Source organism: Dendroctonus ponderosae, unplaced genomic scaffold (genome assembly GCF_020466585.1).
Source record: "Dendroctonus ponderosae isolate FM_Combo_2020 unplaced genomic scaffold, Dpon_F_20191213v2 Dpon_F_20191213_1, whole genome shotgun sequence".
Lineage (NCBI taxonomy): Eukaryota > Metazoa > Arthropoda > Insecta > Coleoptera > Curculionidae > Dendroctonus > Dendroctonus ponderosae.
This window is the reverse complement of record NW_026017110.1, coordinates 45482196-45491389: the sequence shown is the minus strand read 5'-3', so window position 1 is coordinate 45491389 and position 9194 is coordinate 45482196.

Genomic DNA, 9194 nt, shown 5'->3' with positions numbered 1-9194 from the left:
ATAGTCATAGGGAATGACTTTCATGTGCATAAGTCTACAGTGTGTCGAGTTTTGAAACAAGCAATTTATGCCATAGCCCAATATGCACCTGATTTCATGAAAATGCCCACTTCTGATGAAAAAATAAGGCAAGCACAATCAGATTTTTATGTCATTAGAGGATTTCCAAATGTATTGGGCTGCATTGATGGATCTGACGTACCAATACCATCGCCAGGAGGAAACAAGGCTGAACTATTTCTGTTAATGTATAGGTCATTTGTGATGCAAAATCATGTATACGAAACATTGATGCACGATAGCCTGGTTCTACTCATGACAGTACAATGTTTAATGCACCACTCATTTCTGCCCTATTGGAACAAAGAATATTTAGAAATTCGTATTTACTAGGTCACAGTGACTCCCCTCTTAAATCCGATGTGACCAGCAGAAATTCCATATAACCCTGCACATATAGCAACAAGAAATACGGTTGAACGAACGTTTGGTGTCTGGAAGAGATGGTTTTCTCGCCTTGCAACAAGTTTGAGAACTGATATTGAAGAACTAACGTTACCCATATAAATAGATACTCCAGTGCTTCACAACATAGCGATTAGCAGAAATGATGTTCAAAATTTTGAAGAAATAAACTGCAATGCCGAAGTGAATGACATTTTTGAAAAGGAAAATGAAGGTTGTTCTTCAGTTTGAAGAGCAGTAATACGCTTTTTCAAATAACATATTAATGTTTTAATTTGGTTGGCTAGAGTTGGCTGTAATATATTTTTATATACATCTGTGTATTGCACAATAAAAATGTTTTGTATTTAAGCAAAATCTGCTAAAAGCTAAATATAAACTTTATTTTTACATATTTCCATCTTTATTTCAAACATTTTTCAAATTTAATTGAAATAATATCAATCTAATTGAATTTCAATTACATAGGTATTATTTTAGTACACTAACGTTATTGTTTTGTAAATAAATTTGATATTTTTCTGCATGGTCTTTCAATTTAATTTCCAGATATTTTTCTTGCAATAATAATTTTTTTCATTAATTTGTCTAGAAAACTCCATAGCTTTTTTCTTCATCTCTCTTTCCAAATTTTTCGGTTCTACATCTTTTTGAACTAGCTGCAGTTGTACTTCTTTTATCGATGAGCCGATATTTGCTGCTGATTATTACTGCTCTTTAATGTTTTCTTCAAGAGCAAGTATTTATTTCTATTTCTCTTGAGTTTTTACTCTTAATTTGTCTTTAATATTTTTTCGTTTGCAAATTTGTTTGGAAACAATTTTTGCGTTCGCGTATCACTAGTTTTTCTATTGCCTGTTAATTTTATATGCGTTTCTCCTGCAACAGCTGGTTCAGGTTCAATTTTCTGCGACGATTATTTCTACATCTGCATCTATTACTTGCTGCATTGTATTAATTTCCACTGTTTCGGTATCCATAATTAACACAACTTATAAGTTAAAAAATGAGAAAGTTAAAAACAGAGGAGAGTCTGGTACCTACACCAGGCAGACACAGTTTGTACTCGATAAAAAGGTAAATAATGCGTTTTATGGTGCAGATGAGTCGAACTGATTTTGGAGTGGTTCGAACTGATATTTTTTATCCAGTTGATTACTTTGGGACAAAAATGTGCCACCACCATGTGTTTTATAGATGTTTTTCTAAGGCAAACCATTTAACATATAAACATTGAATTGCAAAACCTTCCTACATCATACCGTATCAACATAAAGATACTTTTTGGTTTTTCTCTTCATGATGTCATTTTTTTTCTTTCGGTGAGATTTTGGAAATGCTCTCTTACGTACACCCAGAGCTGATGAACTGGCGCTCTGAACTCTGTAAGGCTTCAGCTTTGCTGTTTACCCACTAAAACCCTTTCCTCACCGCCGAGGTGGTGTTTAGCCTAGCACCGCGGTCATTTATGTCCTATTGTGTCCTCGTATTTTACAACCTTATTATTCCTAAGTATTCAATGAACTCCAGAAAAGTGTTGACGGGGTACGCAGACCTAATCTAGTAGAACTTCATCCCCTTCCCAGAGTCTTCGTCTATCTGTTGCATATGACGTGCAGTGATACAAAATATGTAGTGTATTCGTCCTATAATTTGCACCCCCTGTAGGTAAGTTGATCGCTCAGTCCTATCCTGAAGAGGTGTTTTTGCAGGGGGCGTGTCCTGTTCAAAAGGCCACTATCCTCCTTATTTTTGCCTGCTGAGACCTAGCAGTTTGCTTTTGCGCACTGGTTTTGGAGGTCCCACAAACTGCCTTGCGGTAAGGAGTCGAGGTATCTCCTCCCTGTACTTTCCGATCCTCCGCAAATCCTCCAACTCCCGACTTAAGTTGGGCATGAGATATGCCGCATGCAGGTTCTTGGTTGGTCAGCGGTTGCTCCACCCCTACCTTAGCAAGTTGCGCAGCAAACTTGTCTCCTTTGCTCCTATTTCTCCCTGTTGCCCAAATAAATTTGACTCTGTTGGAGCTCACAGCCAGAACCGTAAATTCTTTTACACACATTGTAACCTGGTTGGTGTACGAGTGCATTTATTGTGGCTTCATCTCCGGTTACGACGGTAATATGCTTACGTGCGTAAGCTCTTTCCCTCATTTTCCGGGCGCAAATTGTTATAGCTAGTACTTGGAAAGCGGTCATGATTTTACCCAGGTTTAAGGTAATCCTTTCCCCGGACCTTCCTCTTTCGACTATACCAGCGCCTGTGCCCGACGGTGCTTTTGTGCCTTCCGTATACAATACGAAGTCATTGGTTTTAGCAAATGGAGTCGCTCCACCAGCTCGCCCCTCATTTTGAACATATGTTCTGAAAGGTACCGAAATGCTTAGAGTTTTGATTCGATCAGCTTTTAATCCCATGGGTTCGACTGTCTTCAGCTTTCTGAAGATCGCACTGTGTCTCAATTTCGTCTCTTTCCTGAGGACCTCGTCACCCATACGGTAAGCCCTTCTTAGGGCCTCAGCTTCAATGGATAAATGCAAAGGTTCCAGTTCCAAGAGTGTCTCCATAGCTTTGTCAGCGTCGTTGACATTGGTCCAGTCATTCCCAGACACGCCAGCCTCTGAAATTTGTTCAGAGACGGACTGTCGATATGTACTGATTTTGGTTCTATGCCACCATATTACGGCGGCATATGTGATCATAGGTTTCAAAGTTCTGCAAACTTGAGACTTATCATCCCCGGCTGCAGTTCGTCGATTTTTCCAAGCAGGTGCCTCTTTATGAGATCTCTCTGCTGAGAAATAAAGTTTTTCGCAGGGTGACCGACCGCCGCTATAGCCATCTTAATCTCGGAAACGCCATCCTCATACAACTTGTGTGCGGTTTCTTCCATCACGGAAGTTCCCACACACAGCGGCTTAGGTGCTTTTTGTTGGGTGTGCTGCCATACGACCGGTGCCGCTTTTGCGAACGAATGCATCATAGAACAAGACTTATAGAATACGTGAACAATAGAAATCTAACCTAAGTTATCCGCCTCTTTGGCGTCTTTAACATAACATATAAACTACTGTAACACATTAAAAACAAAGACGAGTAATAATTATCTCTTGTCTCTGTTAAAAACATTGGTACTCGGTATAAGTCATATGCATATTTTATTATGTGAAATGGCAGTTGAATGGTATATACTGTATTAAGTGTATAACGTTTTTTTCGAACGTGCCATTTACTATTACTACATATACGTCCTGTTCATTACATCCATGGGAGAAAAAAATATAACGTTTCTGGGACGACTTGCATGGGATCTGCATAAGACATTTGTGCGATACGAGGGACGGCCTAGCGACATCCTAGGAGTGTCACCAAATATTAATTGCTCCAACGCCGAAAAAAATGTTGCACCATTTGCTGAAGTCATTCACAGTCCTTCAGTCGATTGGGATTATCTTTTTCTACTGTCCTTTGGGGAAATGCGGAACCTTTGGTCCGAAAAGGATGGTGTCAGAGGATCAAGGTATTCAAGAGTTTCGGACAAAGGAGCTAAGGTACTGAGTTCAGGATAGCTTCAACCTGAGTAAACACTGTATACAGTTCCTCAAACGTTAAGTGCGTCTCCAAAACAATTCTATTTAACTTGCACGATTTAATGCACGCCACCCACAGACCACCAAAATGGGGTGCTCGTGGAGGTATAAAATGCCATCGAATACTATGAGTAGATCGATAGGCGCACAGTCGTTTATCCTTTGATGATGCCTGAATGCGATATGGGGTGTAAGGAGCGAAGGTCTAGTAAGATCAGCTCAAATGTCAATCTCACCTGCGCGTGCGATGACTAACCTTATTCGGTGCACCCTGCTAGATAATCCATGAGGCTCTGACGACAGAATGATCGCCGGATACGGCAATAAGCAATTAACCACCAACTTGTCAACGGCTACGGGCGGATGAACAAGTGGTAGTAAGGGCACCCTTTTTCATAAGGGGCACAATAGGACAGAAATGACCGCGGTGCAAGGCCAAACACCACCTCGGCGGTGAGGAAAGGGTTTTAGTGAGTAAACAGCTTAGCTGGAGTCCCACACAACCCAGAGCGACAGACCACCAGCTCTGGGAGTGCATAAAAGGGCATTTCCCAAACCTCACCGAAACAAATAAAAAATAAAAAAGGCACCCTTTTGTCCTCAGTGTCAGTGTCCTGTAACTAATATTTATCATGTCAGGAAACCTAAAAAATACGGCCTTCAGTCCCGGGCAGATGTTCGATCATCAGAGGGTGCTAAGAATCTCCCGGCTTGACATGAGAAAGACTAAACTACGCTTTGGGACATGGAATACCAGAACATTTTTTGCGGCAGGTAAACTTGATAACGCCGTAAAGAAAATGCTCAGGCTCAATGTTAATATCCTTGGCATTCGTAAAACCAATACGGCCCTCAGTCCCAGGGCAGATGTTCGATCATCAGAGGGTGCTAAGAATCTCCCGGCTTAACATGAGAAAGACTAAACTTCGCTTTGGGACATGAAATACCAGAACACTTTTTGCGGCAGGTAAACTTGATAACGCCGTAAAGAAAATGCTCAAACTCAATGTCAACCAGATGGCCAGATAGTGGCGTGTGCGTGAGGAATGAGATGACATTTTAATATTCAGGGAACAGTGATCCGAACCATAGAAACGGTGTAGGATTTATCGTGAGATATAATATTGGAAAGTCCATCGGAAATGTTGTCGGGTACTCGGACAGAATCATTCTACTGCAAATGAATGCTAGTCCAATAAGTATAAATCTTATTCAGATATACGCACCTACAGCAGATAAACAAGATAGAGAGGCAGGGAAATTCTACGGACAAGTACAGGAGGTGCTCCGATCTTTGAAACCCCATGAACTTTAATGCTAAGGTTGGAAAAGGCAGAGTTGACGACGTGGCAGGCGTCTTCGGACTAGGCGAAAGAAAAGAACGTGGGGAACTTCTCCTGCAATTCTGTAGAGTGGAGAATATGGTTATACACGTGGAAATCTCTCCAAGATAGCAATAACAACATCGTACGCAATCAAATAAATTATATATTAATTAATCGAAGATATGAAAATAGTATCAAAAGGGTCTCCGCGTATCCTGGTGCCGACATCGACTCTGACCATAACCCTCTGACCGCAGACTTTCAATTTAGACTCAAACCAACATTGATAAATTGAGGGAACCAGTGGTTGCAGACAAGATGAAATCCAAATTAACAGAACTATGTGCAATGAATAATAAAAATCCCGGACATAACGACTGTCCAGACTCTATGGATCAATATAAACCAAAACATTCTGACTGTTTCCGACACTTTTCTGGTACCAACAACAAAGAAAAACAAACCATCGATGACCGATGAGATACTCTCCCTTATGGAGAACAGAAGAATCGCAGAAGTCAAAGAACAACAACAAAGATACACCGAAATAAATAACAACATTAAACAACAATGCAGACAAGGTAAAGAGAACTGGGTAACTGCAGAATGTCAAGAGGCGGCACGCATGGATGCTCTGAATGAATGTAAATTTTCATAGAAAAATCAAACAAATAACTGACACCACAAAAAAAGCACCAATACCTTCCTTAAAACATAATGGAAAATTGATCTTAGACCCGGTAGATCTATGCAGCACATGGAAAAGCTATGCACAATTACTATTTGAAGACCAAAGAGAAGCTAGGCAACCTATCAATGGGGAAGAATGGTCGGGCCCGGAGTGTGAAGTTCAGCATGCTCTGAAAGCAATGAAAAACCGAACGTCCCGGTCATGACAACGTGCATGCAGAAGTTGTTAAAATATTTGACCCAAAACATCTCACATATCTGTTCAACCTATTATACGATTCGGGTAAAATTCCAACCGACTGGTTAAAATCAACTTTTGTAACAATTCCCAAAAAGACATCTCCAAAAGATTGAAGTGACTGTGAACTTATAAGCCTCATGAGTCATGCTCTAAAAGTTTTTCTTCGAGTCATACATGGTCGAATATACTCGAAATTTGAAGAAAGGAGCGGAGAGACACAGTTTGGCTTTATCAAGGGGTTGTCTAGATGTCTATGAATGCTTCATAGATTATACGAAAGCTTTCGACAGCGTTAGACACGATATTTTCCTAAATAGACTGCTCTAGATAGGAATAGACGCCAAAGACATCACAATCATACAGGAACTATATTGGAACCAAAMCGCGGAGATAAGAGTTAACAGAAACCTATACACAGATACCTTCAATGTATGTAAAGGAGTCCGCCAGGGCTGTATATTGTCACCAATACTTTTTAATATATACGTTGAAAAGGTCTTTCAAATGGCCCTGGAAGGAGAAAATAGAGGAATTAAGATTAACGGAATTCCAATTAACAATATACGATATGCAGATGATACGGCAATTCTAGCCCCAACTTTAGAGGATCTCCAGCAAATAATGGATAGGATAGAGGTCATGGGGTAAACGTTATGGTCTTAAAATCAACGCTACCAAGACCAAACTTATGGTAATAGGTCGCCAGCCTCTAATCAACACCGCATTGACGGTTGATGGAAATATTATAGAGCGAGTATCACGACTTAAAAAATATTTGGGTGCCAAGATCAACGAACGATGGGAATGCGATAAAGAAGTTAAACTTAGAACAAATTGTGCAAAAATAACATTTTGCAAACTGAAAAACTTCCTATTAGCTCGCAGTCTCCCGAAAGCACTTAGACTACGGGTACGTGTTACATATGGCCCATCTTACTATACGGCGCAGAAACGTGGTCTCTCAAAGCTAGAACCCTGAACCGCATCGAGGCGTTTGAAATGTGGACTCTTCCGAGACTCTTGCCATGGACCGCACATGCCACAAATGAAGAAATTTTGAGAACAGCAGGCTGCGAACGAGAAATACTTAACATTGTTAAAGAAAGAAAAGTTTCCTACCTCGGCTATATCCTTAGAGAACGCAAATATTACATTCCTAAACTAATTCTACAAGGAAAAATAGAGGGACGTCGAGGCCCAGGAAGAAAGCAACACTCCTGACTAAGAAACATACGGGACTGGTGCAACTTCAGCGATGCAGCCACATTGTATGAAGAGTACAGACAATCGCCAACGTGCGGCTAAGCACAAGGCACAACAACAAGAAGAAGAATGCGATAAGACTCATGCAATTTCCTAGAAGCGCCCACAAACTTTCTAGAGTTATCAGAATAAACGTCTGAAGGCAAACCCCTTCGAGAGACAAAACGTTTAAGTGAATTCAAAAACGCATGAGTTGATAGGTCACTGACCAACTCGAAATGTACCGCCTTTGTTGAAAAACAAACAAAGGCACAAATATAGGATTTGACTAATGTCCGGTTTCGCTATTCACCATCCTATAACAAACACGGTCCAGCAAAATCTACATGTATAAAGGACCTGCTGGACCACATCCGATAAGTTTAAATAATCTTCGTTTGTATAATTGAAGAAGCCTGACATGATTATTAATTATGGCAGCTATGACAGCTGTCACCATTCGTTTGGCACTTTGTTGTACTAAACTACTAAACTAAAAGACGATGCTGCAAAATAGCCAAATGAAAACATTAATTTGGCAATATTTCGAAAACTAAACACCTTTGGAATAGACATCGTTACACAAACTTACACTTATTTTTAATACTGAATATGACAAAATTATCGAAAATGGGGGTTTCCATTTGAAAAAATTGATTTTGGGCGGTTTTCTCAACGGCCGTATTTTGAAACTTATTTTTTTAAAACTTTGTACTAATAGTTTTCAAAATGTTTTCGAAACTCCATTAAAGCAAGTCTTTTTCAACAATAAATGCTGCTGAAACTAAGTATGACAAATTCCCTTATAGGGAAAATGAATAATTATTCGAGCGGCTGCAACTGACTTGCTACAGACTACAGGATACTGCGAAAAATATTTAGAATTTGGAGTAGAATTCAAAAATGTAATTATACGTGGGGTATTCTATTTAAAATAAGCAAGTTGATACCTACTTCCGGTGTAAACGAAAGTGTGACCATATTGAAAATATTTTGTGCCGCTTGCACCCAATGACCTTGGCTCACTGTCCAATTTTCAAATTTCTCCTAATTACAATTTGGTAGATATCGATCGCGGCGGTTCCCGGTGGGACACCCTGTATAGTACATACTATGTCGATGTTGTCAATTTTTAGGAGTTTTGATAGGTAGATACTGGCTTTTTGAATAACTTCATAATACATTCAATGTTATAATTTCGAACAAAGGGTCCGAGTTTTCAAGTGAACAGATCCGTTAGTTTTGTTTGGTAGCACATTTGCTCTTAAAGGAAATGTAGGATGTAAAATTTAAAATCTTTTTTATGGTCAGGAGATTCTCAGATTATTTGAGTGTCAGTAGTTTTGCCAGTTCATTTACACCCCAATAGGCAAATAAGTCATCTGCACAGAAATCCTGTTCCTTTTGACCGATCGAGGTTAGTTTTGAGGACCAGGAATAACTTCGCAATAAACTCACTTAAAAATCTTCAGATTCCCACATGGAAATACTTACAGAAAACAATCTTTGATAAATGTTATTCGCCATAAATTGTTAGAATTGCTTGATGTTTTATCAATAAAAATTCCCAAGTAGACAAGTGATAAGCAACTTGAGACGCACTTGAAAATGTATGTCGTCAAAAGAGATGTGACTAAACGA